At 40.4% G+C, this 16041-nt stretch overlaps 1 protein-coding gene and 1 pseudogene across 1 annotated transcript in view; both read right to left on the bottom strand.

Annotated features, from left to right (window-relative positions):
• TRPC5 (transient receptor potential cation channel subfamily C member 5) overlaps positions 1 to 16041 on the bottom strand; it is a 166489-nt gene that overhangs the window by 131341 nt on the left and 19107 nt on the right. The window lies entirely within an intron of this gene.
• On the bottom strand, positions 1971 to 2454 carry LOC149990957 (small ribosomal subunit protein uS15 pseudogene; annotated as a pseudogene).

Below are 16041 nucleotides of genomic sequence, written 5' to 3'. Positions count from 1 at the left end.
TCAAGGTGTATCAACCACTGTACTCTTGACATTTTGTCTCAGATGACTTTTTGTTGGGGGAAGGTGTATCCTGTTCATTGTAGGATGTTTAGGAGCATTCCTAGCCTACTTCCTTAATATCAACAGTACTTCTTACTCAAGTGTGACAGTCAAAAGCGTGCCTAGATATTGTTAAATATGCCCCTGGGGAACAAAATTGCATGCAGTTTAAACTCACTGAAGTGGAATGTAAAACAGAGCTTGGTTATGTGGCAACAATGCAAGGGCTCAGGTACAGCTACCAATATACAAGATTCAGACGGGACAGTGGCTTGGTTGACTGGATGCTGAACTGCTGAACTGCTGGCTTCTAGTTCTCCAAGTCCCAATAAACTGGATCAGTCCCACAGCCTGCACTAGAAGAATCACCCCATGGGAATAAAGTGTCTTCATCTGGGGATGGCTATACTGAAGGCCTATGGTGACAGGGAACTGGGTAGATTATTATGGAGATCACCTTTCAATGGCAAAGTGCTATTATTCTATTATCCTCAGCCACACTGAAGGGGAGTTAGGGTCCATACAATACCACAGTTAGGGCCCTTGGTTATCATTTGAAACAGAAACTTCATGATTTATGGATGTTCTAGGAAAACATGAGGCAAACATACAATGACTACTATTCATGTATAAACCCCAAGAAGGAATTTATCTATTAAGATAGACTCCCAGTGGTTAACTGGGCCTAAATTCAAAGCCAGAAGTCTAGGGGCTCTTTGCTGACAGAGGCCTCTCATGTACTCTGCATTCTGGGGAGAACCATAGACTAAACTTTCAACCTCCTGTCTGTTTATGCTTTCTGAATCAACCACTGCAGGGATGTTCCTTGTCCCATCATCACCATACTGCAACTTAACCAATAGACTGTGATCTGTCCTGACCAATTAGAAATGCACAGGAGGAGGCAGTAGATGGCAGCACAGTAGGTTAACAGTGTTGTCTGCTTGCTCCCATTTCGGAAGGACTTGGAGTACAAACATGGAGTAGAGTGAGTTAGTGCGGATTTCAGATAGGGCAAACAGGGAAGGGAGTGTAGGAACAGCATAAAAGAGGGCAGAAAGCTCAGCCAGAGTTCTTCAAGTGAAGTCGCACTGGGATTCCCAGCCCAGCGCCTCTGCCACATGACATCCTAATTGGGCAGCTGCTGACTGGCTCATTAGCAGGGATCTGCTTGGAAACTTCCCCCTGCCATAGGCGTCCTGACTAGCAAAGTCCTGGAGGGAGTCAGCGAAAAGATTTGGTTGAAATAGCTGGAGGTGTGGGAAGACAGTGAACAGCCCGGACTGTGAGAAACTGTATGAACTCAGCCTAGGTGGGGACTCCCTTGGCTGGCAACCCTGCACCCCGGGTGCTCGCACCAAGGCTTCCCAGATGAAAAAGCAGAACTGAGCTGGGGAGAGAGGCCCATACGGGAAAGCTGCGGCAGAACTGCAGACTTGGTAGGGACCCCAGGCAGGCAAGTAGCACATGCAGGCATACAACAAGGCTCTGCCAGGCAGGTACTCAGGCCAGAGCTGCAGCTTGGAGGCAACACAGAGACTTTTTTGGAGGAGGAGCAGAGACAGGACTTGAAGCTGGGCAGGGACTGTTGGCATGGGCAGGGACTGTTGGCATGAGCACTGGCTCGCCAGCAGAATGGTGTTGCTAGACAAGCCTGAGGAGGGCTGGAGGGTGCTGCAGAACCAGGGGGGAGGGGACTCAACTAAGTGCAGCTCACAGCAGAGAGCCGTGGCAGGCCCATGTGTGAGAGAATAGCAGTGTCAGAATCCAGCTAGATCTCCTCACAGCCAGCCAGCCAGAAAAGATATGAAACCCATGGAATTTTGACCAGGGGTGGATCCAGAAAAGGAAGACAGTGCCCAAAGTTTGTACTAGGGAAAAACTTATCTCTCCCTCCTATTGTTCTTCTTTAATTTTTTTCTAGTTAAACAATGGTTTTATTGCTTGAGTACAGACATTTTATGCAGCCAGGGCAGAGGCTGTGGATGACTTGTATTTCCAATTGGGAGGGAGGACTCGTTTGGTCTTATAATATCGAGCCAACTGGTGAATACGGCTCTCGATCAGAATCAGATGGAATTTAGCATCCTTATCCTTTCTGTTCCTCTCAAGATGCTTTTGAACAGCAACTGCTTTCTTAATTAAATGGTAGAGATCCTCAGGAAGATCAGGAGCAAGTCCTTTGGACTTAAGAATTGTCAAGATTTTATTGCCTGTCACAAAACGCACTTGTGCAACACCATGTGAGTCTCTGAGGATCACACCGATTTGTGAGGGAGTCAGGCCCTTCTTGGCCAGTTTGTAGATCTGCTCCTTCATGTCACCAGAAGTCAATTTAAGCCAGGTGGGGATGCTGTGGCAGTAGTGCAGAGCTGACTGGGACAGGCCCTTCTCAGGAGCATGCATGCGACCCATGATGGCGAAGAACAGACAGCCTAAGTGCCCATCTGTAGACGAGTAGGTTAAAAAACTCTGGTACATTTACACAATGAAATACTATGCAGCAGAAAGGTAGAAGTAACCCCTGCCATTTGTGACGACGTGTATGGAACTAGAGAGGATTATGATTAGCGAAATGAGCCAGGCAATGGAAGAAAAATACCATATGATATCACTTGATACTGGAGACTAATGAACAACACAAACAAATGAACAAAATTGAACATGGAACAGAATAACAGTTATCAGGAGGGAAGGGGGTGAGAGAGAAGGGAGCTAAGTAGGGGAAGGGTCTAGTCAAAGAACATGTATAAATGACACATGAACATGGATAACAGGGTGGGAAATGACTGTGGGAGAAGGGGTGGGCCAGGTGGAGGGCGAGAAATGGGGGAAAAATGGGACAACTGTAATTGAAAAACCAAAAAATAAAAATAAAATTAAATTAAATTAAAAAAAATAAATAAATAAAAGAAAAAAAAGAAATGCACAGGTTGTACCCCTCATTTACATCTATATTAAATAATCCACACTGATCAGACTTGAAGTCCTCATTTGCATGATGGAAACATGGGCACAAATGTTCTCCATTAGAGATGGCCTCTCCTTTGTCTCTGCAGAACACCATTCTATTTTCACCTGAGGCTGCATCTTCCCAGTTTGAAAACTATTTGGTTGAATAAAGACTCTCTCTTTTTTTCTCCAATACTTTTTAGTGAATTTTGTTGACATGTGGCATGAAAGATGTTTTATTGGTTTGTGCTGCTGGAGGCATCCTGGGAGGATTTTGTATTTGGATTCTTTTTGCTTGAATTCCCGACCTGGGATTTCTGAGTGGCTTCGTTGAGAAACACTCATACAACACAGAGTTCCTCATTCTGCAGTAGGGCTTAGCTAGGAATGAGAAGATTCTTAGAAAAGAAGCTTGAGTCTGGACAATGCCAAGAAGGTTAAGTTCACCTAGCACAGACATCAATAGGACTCATTTCAAGAATCTTTTTTTAGCAGAAAACAGGATTCAAACATCTCTGGTGGCCATGACAGCACAGATATGATGATCGATTGATTTTTCAGTACACAACAGTCAGGATTAAAATAGTGGGTCATAATAATAAATTGGTCACATTTTAAAAAATATGTAAATATTGGTTGACCGTAAAAGTAGCATAAGTCATTTTGCGATTGAATTGATGCTTATCATATTGATATCATCAATGGTAAGCAAGTTCTTTTCAGTCTTTGACAAGCAAAGGTTTACTGATACCCATATAATGTACTGAATTTAGTCATGTATTTTCTCTATTGCATTTTGAGAGGAAAAGCTCAAGAAAAATGCCTTTGCCTGCCATAGGTTCTTTCTGTCTGACAGTACTTACAATTTTGTTTTGTAGTGGCAGCTGCACTGTCAATAGTGCCTTCTCAAGCAGAGAGCCTTATGTTCTTGTCAGAACAGACCAACAATGCAAGGAAAGAAGCAAGAGCTTGGTTGCCTCTGGTTGGAGATGGAAGAAGGGAGAGCTACTTTGGCCTTTTAACCCTACTCTTTCTGTCTCTTGTTTGTGTTTCTTTCAGGCTAAAGGTGTGAGCTGCTGTCTCACTAGAGAAAGATAAGCTAGGTGTTGATCCCTACTGATTTGAGAAAATACCAGGTTGCCCTCTCCTTATTTCTCTGAAGTCAAACATACTTCAAATCTGAAAATGGAAAAAAACAGAGCCATTTTAAATGTAAGGACAACCTTTCAATCACTTGCAAAACATTCTCCTCTCTCTGGAAGACCCATGTGACCAGACACCTTAGAGCCTGAGTGAAGTCTTTCACTCTGCAATACCTTTTCAGGAATGTAGGGCAGGGTTGATAGAAAAAGAGGCCTTGGAAGGAACTGGTGTTTCCTGTAAAATTCACTACCACCAATTTTCTTCTTTATATTTAATGAATAGGGGATAAGAATCTCAAAGAGTGATGAAAATTTGTAAGAGTGGTAGTGATTTAGGCCCCCAGATGTTTGATTATTCCAACCCCAATTTCTAGTTGGGGATGAAACAACACCCAGCTCTTGGAAGGCTTCATAGATTCATAGGATTGTTTGTCTATTGTCGGAAATGAGCAACTACAGTATTGGTTTTGCAAGGAGGAGGCTTAGCTTCCTGCAAGTTCTTTTTCACCTGTGGCCTTATAATACCATTAATTTATAAACTTAAGACTCCCTGGAGGTCCGAGGCATACTTTTGAGAATTTGGGGCAATAGACACTTACACAGAACTGCTTTGGGACTCCTTTCAGACCCTGCCTAGGTTTCCTCAAATTAACGTTAGGGTGTTTAACTCTTTCAGAGGCTAAAGGTTAATATCTCTTGGAATGATTTCAGTGACAGAAGAATGGGCTAGATTGCTAAACATATATCTACCAGAACTCCAGAGTTTTTTAATTCTAGAGATGAATCAATGACAGCACTGCCTGTGGATTTATTAGTGAATTCCCCTGTAGTTTTTATAAATACTGGAGCTTTGTATTCTTGCCTCTATACTAAACCAATTAGGTGTCTGGCATGTACCTATTTAATATGGATTTATAGAATAATTTTAAAATATTGTTCATATCTTCACAGCATTCCTGTGAGGTTATTTAGTATTATCCCTTTGCTTTTCAATGGCAATAAGTTAAGCTATAAAGTGGTTAAGTAGTTTGCCTAAGGTTACATAACAGTTGAAGGATAGAGTCAACATGAAAACTCAACCCTCAGACTTTTTCCGTCGTATCATGTGTCACTGTTGATATACACATTGCAAAATCACAAGGTTGGAAGAGGCTTTGGAAATGAAATAATTTAACCTCATAATAGATATTTAAGCCCTTTGTTAATACTCCTGCCCAATAGCCATTCTGTCTCCACTCAAACATGTCCTATGGTAATATGCCATTTCATTTCCTCTACTGCTGAGATTATTGTTTTGAAATTCGGTGGCCACATTTTATTCTTTCCCATCAAACACTACTAAGCACCTTCAGGCTGCTCTCTCTAATATGGAACTCTTTATTAAAAACGCTTTCCTGAGTAGTGACATGGCATGCAGCAGGCAGTGACAATGTACTCCTTCCTATTTTTGGCTCCATCTTTGTGGTAGTGGCAGCCATAGCCACAGTTCGTTCAGTAGCCAACATGGAGTTCTTTGTCCATGCCCAGGAACTACATATCCTCAAGGTGACTGGCCAGGAGACAGTTGCCCAGATCAAGGCTCATGGAGCCTTATTAGAGGGGAACGCCCCAGAAGATCAAGTGGTTCTCCTGGCAAGCAGACCTCTGGAAGATGAGGCTATACCCTTGGCCAGTGTGGGCTGGAGGCCTTGACCACACTGGAAGTAGCTAGCCATGTGCTTGGAAGAAAAGTCTGTAATACCCTGGCCTACGCTGGGAAAGTGAGAAGTCAGACTCCCATAGTGGCCAAAAAGGAGGAAAAACAGGGATAAGGAGAAGAGAAAGAGACAGTTATGTCCTGTGTCAAGTGGCAAATTTAGTACCTTCATTAATGTTTGTACCTACCTTTAGCAAGAAGAAAGGCACTAACGCTAACTCTGAAGTCATTTTTAATACTATTTTTCTCTAATAAAGCCACTTGGTTGAGTCAAAAAGTGAAGAAGAAAAGGAATAAGAAGAAGAAGGAAGAGGAAGAGGAGGAGGAGGAGGAGGAGAAAGAATGCTTTCCTATTTTATAGCTCATTCCCTCTGGATACAAGGTGGCTCTGCAATGACCTGCTCAAATTAGGAATGCTGAGCTCAAGAGTCTTTCAGAAAATATTTCAACCTGGTTCCAAAGAAGGAGTTCAGAATTGAGAGTGCTAAATCAGTGTTCTTATTAGGCCACGCTGCTCTGTCTGGCTATTAGGTTTTGTTCTCTGATCCTAAAGAACATGTGGGATAGAAATTACACTACCAGTTGAATCATTTAGTTGAATTTATGAAGTCAGGCTTCCTTCTAGGTAGTTTAAATGAAAAAGTAGTGAGAATGGCCAAAGAGTGATTTCTATTTAAAGTAAGTCTTGCTAATTTTTTGGAGATTTTATTTACTTATTTTTAGAGAGAGGGGAAGGGACAAAAAGAGGGACAGAAACATTGATGTGAGAGAGAAACATCGATCAGCTGTTTTGTATGTGTCCTGACCCAGGACCAAACCTGTAACCCAGGCCCACATTCTGGTGAGAAAGAGAGTGGGTAAATATGACTACTCTAAATAAAAAGGACAGAAGACCTTTCTACAAAGTGATGATGGCATCAGGGGGAATTAGAGCTCTAGCTCACAATGGATCATGTTCCCATAGAAAAGAAGTCCCTTATCACAAAACCATGGTGGCAGTCCAGTGCTCTGACCATCATTTCTCAGGCTAGGGACAGCTTCCAGGGTGTGCACAGGCAGCCACCCAGTGACCCTGCTTCCACAAGAAGGGCTCCATGCACAGGCCCAATGCTCTGCAGCATTTGTATTGAAGTTTCTAATAATTTTTTCTTTGAATTTCTGTTCTGTGAGCACAGAATGATGGGGCAATGGCCCACTGTGCCTTGGGCTTGAAGCCTGGACTCACACCGGGCACACCTCCTGTCGCTCCCCCCACCACTCCCCAGAATGGGATATGGACTGTCCACTTCCTAGCGGTCCCTGATAGTACACTCCTTCTACAGGGTCTGTCCCAGCATCTATGGGACCTCACTGAGAGTGGTCCTGGGCCCCAGGCAGCACGACATTAAATAGAAGGTTTAAAAAATTCACTATGGAGAGAGACTGCAGAAGAAAGGAAAAAGCTTTTTTCCCTGCTATATTCAATAAGAGGTGCAGCCTTTTCTGTAGGTGGTTTAGTTCTTGCTAAGTGTTACCCCAGGTGCTGGAGACAGGGAAAAACAGAGCTCTCCTCTGCTAAGTGCCTTCTCCTAGTTTCTCTAACTCTCCCTGCCAGTCCATTCATGGTTCACTCATCCATCAGCCACATCTGGAGTCCTGAGGTTTATATTCAGGTGGTCCCTGGGGATTCAAAGACAATTGGGACATTTGTTGTCCTCCTAGGAACTGACATGCCCCCCACAAGTCACAGGCAGGCAGGGAGACAAGTCAAATAGATTATTTTTGCTCCATTTGCAGGAATATAACCAAGCACTAATTTCAAGTTGTGTGTCACCCATTATATAAATCATGGATAAAGTAGAAAATGGGAGTTTTAAAAAATATGCTTTTACTTCAGCTGAGCTGATAGTTCTATCTCATCAGGCCATTCCTGGAATTTAGCTTCTTATTTTCCAAGATGAGTGTTTGCTTCTCTTTTAACTACATCCTTGAAGAAGGTCTTTTACTGTGGATTTCAGAAACTTAGTTTAGAAAATTGGATTTCTGAGACCACTCTGAGATTGGGTCTCTGTCTGTCATAGAATCTGTGATCAGATCAGAAGTTTCTAGGAGTCCATTTCATCAGCCATCTGCTCATTTGTTTAACAGCATGTCCAAAGACAACAGCAGTATCCTTGGGAAATTTGAAAAAAATGTGAAATTGCCCCTAGTCACAGGGCTAGTGACCTGGTGAACCCAGATGAGCTGATGAGCTGGGGGTCCTTGGAATTTGGACTCAGTACCTGGTTTCTGGTGGTTTCCCATTAGTAGATGAAGTAGTTGAGGTTGCAGGTCCAGGCCTGAGACTTGGCCCTCAGAGCAGCTGGGTATTTCCCAAGCTTCCCCAGGCCCAGGGGACCAGTGAGCGAGAACCTTGCTAATTTAAGTTACTTTTCCCAAAAAATATTTATGACATTTTCTCCCAAGTAAGTTCCAGGATCCAGAGAATACTTTGCATTCTGATTAGACAAGTGATTACCCCCCAAAAGCTTAGCACTGAAAGCAGAATAGGCAAGTCCAACTTGTCCTGTTTCCTGGTTTACAAATGGGAACCAGCTAATTTAGAAATCATGGAAAGCCCTGTTTAAAATGATTGAAGCTTTAACACTGGAAGAAAGAAATCAGGCTCTGAACAGGGACGGCAGAAAAATAATGACGCCAAGGCCACCACTGTGTACACTGTTAGTCCAAGGGAAGGCTATTTGGTTAGTAAAAGCCAGCAATTATGACCACATCTGTAACACGGGTGAGTGTTTCACATCAAATGCCAGGGACTACTGGTTAAATGGGTTTGGCTTTTGAATACAAATATATATTTAGAATATTTATTTTAATGCTCCCTTGCCTTAACTGCACTAAACTGAAGTTAAAGGTGTTGTCATTTAGACACTTATGTGATCTTCTTACCATGGGTCTCTATATCCCTACCATCTAATGAGAGGTTTACTTCATGAGATTGATATAAGTCTTTGGATGCCAAATAGAGATCAGAAACCTTGCCTTGGCTTTTTTTTAGAGCAAATTGCAGCTCCTTAAAATAACAAAGATGATTGAAAGAAGGTTTGTATATCTTTATAATGTCTTGTCTCTCCACCAAGAGCTGAAGTAGAGAAAATTGTTTAGCTTATAAGATGGAGGTTTTAGGTTAGATGCAAGGAAGATAGTTCATGGTGCTGGACTCCAAACCAGGTGACTATTGGATACCATAGAACTCACTCTAAGTGGCTTTAAAGGCAGAAAACTTAATTTTAATGTAGTAAAAGTGACACTCAATTGAAGGTCAGAAGTTATGCATCTTGGCTCTGCTATAAAAGTCACTCTGTTGAGCCTGGACAAATCACTTCTCTGTGAGTTCCACTGTCCCCATCTATAAAATGGGGAGGTGGTAGACTAGACAATCTTTCTAGGTCTGATATTCTATTGATTTCCACTCATTCAAAAGGCTGTATATGTATGAAAACATGCATAGACCTTGAGGGCATTATGCTAGTGAAAGAAGTCAGATAGAGAAAGACAAATATCATACAATGTCACTTATATGTGGAATCAAAAATAAAAGTGAACTCAAAGGTACAGAGAACAGATTGTAAATTGGTCATTGCCAGAGGTGGGGGTTGGGCTATATACAGATAGAGGAAATCAATGAAAGTGGTCAAAAGGTACAAACTTCCAAGTATATAATAAATAAGTCCCAAGGATGTAATGTACAACATAGTGACTATAGTTAATAATATTGTACTTTATATTTGAAAGCTGCTAAGAGAGTAGATATTAAAAGTTTTATCACAAGAAAAAAATGTGCAACTATGTATAGTGATGAATGCTAACTAGACTTATTGTGGTGATCATTTTGCAATATATACACTTATCAAATCATTATGTTGTATAACTGAAATATATATAATGTTATATATCAATTATATCTCAATTAAAAACATTTATGAGGTACTTGTTATGCTCCAAAAGCTATTCTAGGCCTTGGAGATTCAAAAGTGAACAAAATAGGCAAAGTTCCTTCTCTAGAGAGGTGAGATAGGCAACATACAAGTATATATCAGGTGGTGATAAGTTCTATGAAGAATCTCTAAGTAGGGTAAAGGAATAGAGAACAATAAGGGGAGGTGCTATTTTTATATAGGGAAATCAAGAAGGCCTGCCTGATAAGGCAGCATTGGAGCAGATATCTAAAGACACAAAGGGAGTTAGCCATGCAGCTACTTGTATGAGGAACATTTTGGGCAAAAGCACTGAGGTTAGGTCACTTCTATAAGAGGTGAGTATGGCTGGCACAGATTAAATGAGATGAGAGTGGTAGGAGATGAGATCACAGCAGAGGGCCCTATCGTGCAGGGCCTTGTAGGCATTGGAAAAGGCTTTGATCAGAGTAATACTGTTCTCTGTTTTTAAAAAGGGACTCAATTTCTGGGAAAAGACTAGATTATGTGGGGCTGAGAAGGAAAGAAGGGAGATCAGTTAGGAAGCTACAACAATTGTCCAGGTGACAGGTAATAATGGCTTGGGCTATGGTGAGGAGATAAAGGTGGTGAGAAGTTTTCAAATTCTAGGATGGTCTGGAATAATTCAAAGCTTAAAGCCTCATGTCATGGGTATCTCATGATATCTTCTATACTTTAAGGCCCTTCCAAACATTGTGATTCTATATTTGCAGTTCATGTACTTCAAACATGGGAAAGTTTCATTTACCCCTTTTGTGAATTCCTGAACTTACTAACTCTTCTCAAATAAAATGGAAAAAAAAATAACCTAAGTTCCAGATAACTGGGGTTGTTGGTAGCATCAATCAAGAGAAAAATTCTCCTCTTTGAGCTAGTTAAGGTTGTTCTATTCCAGAGGTAAATGCCATTTTATTGACTGCTGGACAAGAAGACACTAAAAGCCTCTACATCAGTCAGGGCTGCCTGATCACCTATTTTGACATGATCCACCAATAGTTTTAGTGTCCAAACAGTTTTAATCTAGATGATTATGCCAGCATGGCATCAAATAAAGTAATAACTTAGAAACTATATTGTTTTTCTGATCAGTGTAGAAAATTTGGAGAGTTTAGACCAGAAATGGTATAGACTCATCATGTCATACATTGTCTCCCTCTTACATGTTCCCTCCCTACTAAGGAAATCAAGGAAATTTTTTCTGTATATTTGATACTTGACATCTTTTCTGAAGTAGTAACTCTGCTGCCAACAAAGTCAGGGCAAAGAATGGATCGAATGTTTTTTTCCCATTCCCTGAGTGTTAGAACTCATTCCTTTGCTAAACACCAACCCTTTGTCCTGTTTCTGTCTCGTGTCTAGTTCCCTTGGTCTTGAGATGTAGGCCTGTACTGTCTCCTATTTCTGAGCTGTCAAGTTAGTAAACTCTAGCTTAACAGCCACATAGACTTTCTTTCATTTGAAAACAGGTACTCAGGCCCTAAACAAGACCTTAAAAATAAATGAATAGAGTAAGCATGAATATTCTTTCATCCAGGCTCTGTTATACCAGAGACACTAAGCATCTTAAGCATCACTAAAACAATACTATAATTTTGTGCAGAAAAATTAAAAGATCTAAAACACAATTATCTTTGTTCTTTGATCCAGCTGCTGTAAAAGTCTGGATAAATCACTGTTCTTTGATAAGTTAGGGTGATTTTTATTTTTATTTATTTATTTTTTAAGTATATTTTATTGATTATATTGTTACAATAGTTCCAATTTTTTCCCCTTTACTCCCCTCCGTCCAGTACCCCCCTCCCCCAGCAATCCCCCCCAAGTCCGTGCCCATGGTTCGTACATATAAGCTCTCCCAGTTCACCCTTTCATATATTCTTAAATTAGGGTGATTTTTAAAAGAATGAATAAGTGCTGATGACCTTAACATAGCAAAGGTTTAGAAAAATCAGGATGAAACATGAAGGCTCTAGTAGAAAAAAAATGGCTTAAAATGAGTAGTTGATTCATAAAAAATAAAACAAATTGCTTATAATGTGAAATCCTACTTATAATAAAGAAATTCAAAAGTAAAATGATACTGAGATAGCATTTTTAATCTGTCAGATTGACGATTTTTTAATCTTTGATTTTTTTTGCAATCTATGATTGCAAAGATGTGAGAAACAGACACTTTTACACGCTGTTGGTAGGAGAGTAATTTTGCAATATATAGCAAAACTTAAAAATGCACATAACTTGTAATTCCATAATTCCATTACTAGGAATTTACCTTACAGATATAATCACACAAGTCTTCAAAGACATATGTGCAAGTATATTCATTACAGCATTGTTTAGTAAAGTGAAAAGAATTTAAAAGCCTAAATATCCTTGAAACAATTTAACCAGAGGACTAGTTAAATATATATGGCACATTTGTATGATATAATAAATACTGTCATCGAAAATAATACAGTAAATGTAAATATCTTCACATGGAAAGATGCCCAAAATGTATTGTTAAGGAAAAAAAAGGAAATTGGAGAACATTTTTGAAAAGACATCTGTATATCTGTGTGTGCTTCTGTTTGAATATGCATAAAAAATACCTAGGCCAATACACCTATATTGTTCATAGTGATGACTTGTTCTAAACTTTGGCTGTCTTGGTGGGGATGGAAACTTTCCTTTTGCAGGCCAGTTGGAAGGTGGAAGATTCTATCTGTCTATTTGAAGTTGGGGGTGGGGTCGATTTTTCAGCTGCAAAGTTCCATCCACATTCTGATACAGATAATGGAGCTGATGGTGGCTACAGATATCAAATCACTCCAGGTTGTACTTGAAGAGCAGGAGATTACAAATTCCACTGTCCAGCCTCAGGGTTTTTGTTATGCACCATCATCCCTCTTTTTGGGGCAAGAGGTAAGAATGGTAGACTCATGGTCAATTTGTCATTGAGTGCAGCTTAATCTTTCTTTAATTTGATGGTCTTTGGATGGCTCTTTAAGTGCATTTTTCTTATCTGGCTCAGAGCCCTCCTTTACTAATGGTCAGAAAATAACAACTCACTAACAACAAGTGAAACAGTCAGCATTTCTTCATTGAAGTTCTTGGTAGTCCTTGATTATCCTCCCTTTACCAAGGATTTCAGAAGACTGACATACTTAGAACAGAGAATGGTGGCTGGATTGGATTCACTTAATTCTGCCAGAGGCAACAAAGTTTGCATTTATCAGATGGTCCATGAATCGAGCATGACCCTAAGGTGGCTCTCTTGACTTCAGAGAATTTTGGAGAAACCACTTCCCTTATCCTGTATTGTCTGTTGGCCTCACTAACCCCCCAATCATAGGGCTGTATTTTTTTCAGTGACAATTCAGCATAATTTGAGGGTTTATTGGTCAACTCTCTTTCCTCAAACTATCAACCCTGTGCCTGTATTTTGAACTTTATTCCACAGGAAATAAGGAATGGTTGTGGTCAGTTGAATGTCATGATCAAATGCAAGACTCTCTCACCTCTAACAACATATATATTTCAATTAATTATTATATGTGTGCCTTCTCACCTCAATAAAACTATTCATATAAGTACTGCGCACTAACCGATTGCATCACTGGAGCTCCATCAATAAAACTATTCAAAGAGACTTGGTAACCAAACTGTGTGTGGTGGTTGAAGGAGAAGGTGAAGATGAAGACAACTGCAAGTATTTGCATCCAGATAACCAAAAGAAAAACTAGAAGAAAAGAGGTGTCATCACTTGGGAGCACACACTATATGAGGAAGAGGTTTTTGAGGGCAAAATGAGGCTAGAAGAGGGATAAAGGAAATAAACTCTACTGCCATGTCTGCCTAGGTTTGAATCTTAGTTTGTCCACTTACTAGCTTGGGAAAATTATTTAACCTCTTTTATTCCTTACTTAACCTCATGATAGTCTCATTTGTAAGAATGGACAATAGTATTATTCTGCATCACAGAAAGGGTGTATCAAATAAGTTAATGTATGTTATGTACTTAGAGTGATGTTTGGCTATTTTTATTAATAGACATAGTGAATGTTAAATGTTTGGAGTACATCTAGATGGGTATATCTAGCTGAGATTTGTAAACAAAATTATGAAGCTCAGAATAGATATTGGGCTACAAAGGGAGAAGTGACAGAACTGGGTATCATTAAGATTGAAGGATTTGAAAAAGAGACTAAGAAGTAGTGGTCAGAGAGAGAGAAGGAACCAGACAGGCATGATATGGAAACCAAGAAAGTTGTCAACCAATGAAATTAAAATGTGATGCAGACATTGGACCTGTGTGTATGGGGGAAGGATTTGGGGAGAGTAGGACAAGAGTGTCACTTGGGAAAGTATGTAGATGAAAAGGGAAAGCCAAATATCGTGATAGCTAATTCCTTAGAAATTTGTGTCCAGCCAGGCCCCTGGGTGATCTGTGGCTCCAGTTTCTTTCTTTTTTTTTTTTTTTTTTTTTTTTTTTTTAATTTTGGTTTTTCAATTACAGTTGTCCCCTTTTCCCCTAATTTCTCTCCCCCACCCAACCCACCCCCTCTCCCGCAGTCATATCCCTCCCCGTTGTCCATGTCCATGAGTCTTTTATACGGGTTCTTTGACTAATCCCTTCCCTTACTTATCCCCCTTCTCTCCCTCTCCCCTCCCCCCTATTGACTGCTATTCTGCTCTTTGTTCTATTTAGTTCCTTTGTTTGTGTTGTTCTTTAGTTTCCTGTATTAGGTGATATCATATGGTATTTTTCTTTCTTTGCCTGGCTTATTTCACTAAGCATAATTCTCTCTAGTTCCATCCATGTTGTTGCAAATGGCAGGAGTTCCTTATTTCTTTCTGCTGCATAGTATTCCATTGTGTAAATGTACCACAGTTTTTTGATCCACTCATCTACAGATGGGCACTTAGGTTGTTTCCAGCACTTGGCTATTGTAAACAGTGCTGCAATGAACATAGGAGTGCATAAGTTCTTTTGAATTGGTGTTTCAAGATTCTTCGGGTAGAATCCTAGTAGTGGAGTCGCTGGTTCAAAAGGCAGTTCCATTTTTAATCTTTTGAGGTAATTCCATACTGTTCTCCATAGTGGCTGCACCAGTCTGCATTCCCACCAACAGTGCAGTAGGGTTCCCGTTTCTCCACATCCTCGCCAGCACTTGTTGCTTGTTGATTTGTTGATGATGGCCATTCTGACTGGTGTAAGGTGGTATCTCATTGTGGTTTTTATTTGCATCTCCCTGATGGCTAATGATGTTGAGCATTTTTTCATGTGTCTATGGACCTTCTGTATGTCCTCTTCGGAGAAGTGTTTGTTCAGGTCCCTTGCCCATTTTTTAATTGGGTTGTTTGTTTTCTTGATGTTGAGTCGTATCAGCTCTTTATATATTTTGGAAATCAGTCCCCTGTCTGTGATGTCATTGGAAAATATGTTTTCCCATATGGTCGGTTTCCTTTTCATCTTGCTGATGTTTTCTTTTGCTGAGCAGAAACTCTTCAGTTTGATGTAATCCCATTTATTTATTTTTTCCTTTATTTCTCTTGCTTTAGGAGATGTATCCGTGAAGAGATTGTTACGTGAGATATCTGATATTTTCTTGCCTATGTTTTCCTCTAGGACTTTTATGGTGTCACGGCTTACATTTAAGTCTTTGATCCATCTTGAGTTTATTCTTGTGTGTGGTGTAAGTTGGTGGTCTAGTTTCATTTTTTTGCACGTCCCTATCCAGTTCTCCCAGCACCATTTGTTAAAGAGGCTCTTCTCACTCCATTTTATGTTCCTTCCTCCTTTATCAAAGATTAGTTGACCATAGAGGCCTGGGTTTATTTCTGGACTCTCTATTCTGTTCCACTGATCTATATGTCTGTTCTTATGCCAGTACCATACTGTTTTGATTACAGTGGCTTTGTAGTCCAGTTTCTTTCTTTAATCCCCCTCTAGCCCTCTCAGCTCCAACTGCCAGTAAGGGGACTAGGAACAACCAGCTGCAATGGTGGTGACTGTTCACCAAGGTCCCATCTAAAGAGCAGCTCAACTAATGGCTACAGACTCATTCTCCTTTAATCCAACTAGGATCAGAGAAAAAAAGAGAGGGCAGATGAGCACAGGGACCAAGCAACTACTGTTTGTGTCCTGACTGAGTGAAATATCTGCAGCTTTCCTCAATGAGGCTAACTTGAGGCCCAAGCATCGTTTCTATCATCAACCCATCACTCCAGGACCCATTGTGAACAAGACACCATCATT

This window comes from Furipterus horrens, unplaced genomic scaffold (genome assembly GCF_987537825.1).
Source record: "Furipterus horrens unplaced genomic scaffold, mFurHor1.1.pri manual_scaffold_17, whole genome shotgun sequence".
Lineage (NCBI taxonomy): Eukaryota > Metazoa > Chordata > Mammalia > Chiroptera > Furipteridae > Furipterus > Furipterus horrens.
The sequence above is the reverse complement of the archived record's forward strand: the minus strand, read 5'-3'. Positions and strand labels throughout refer to the sequence as shown.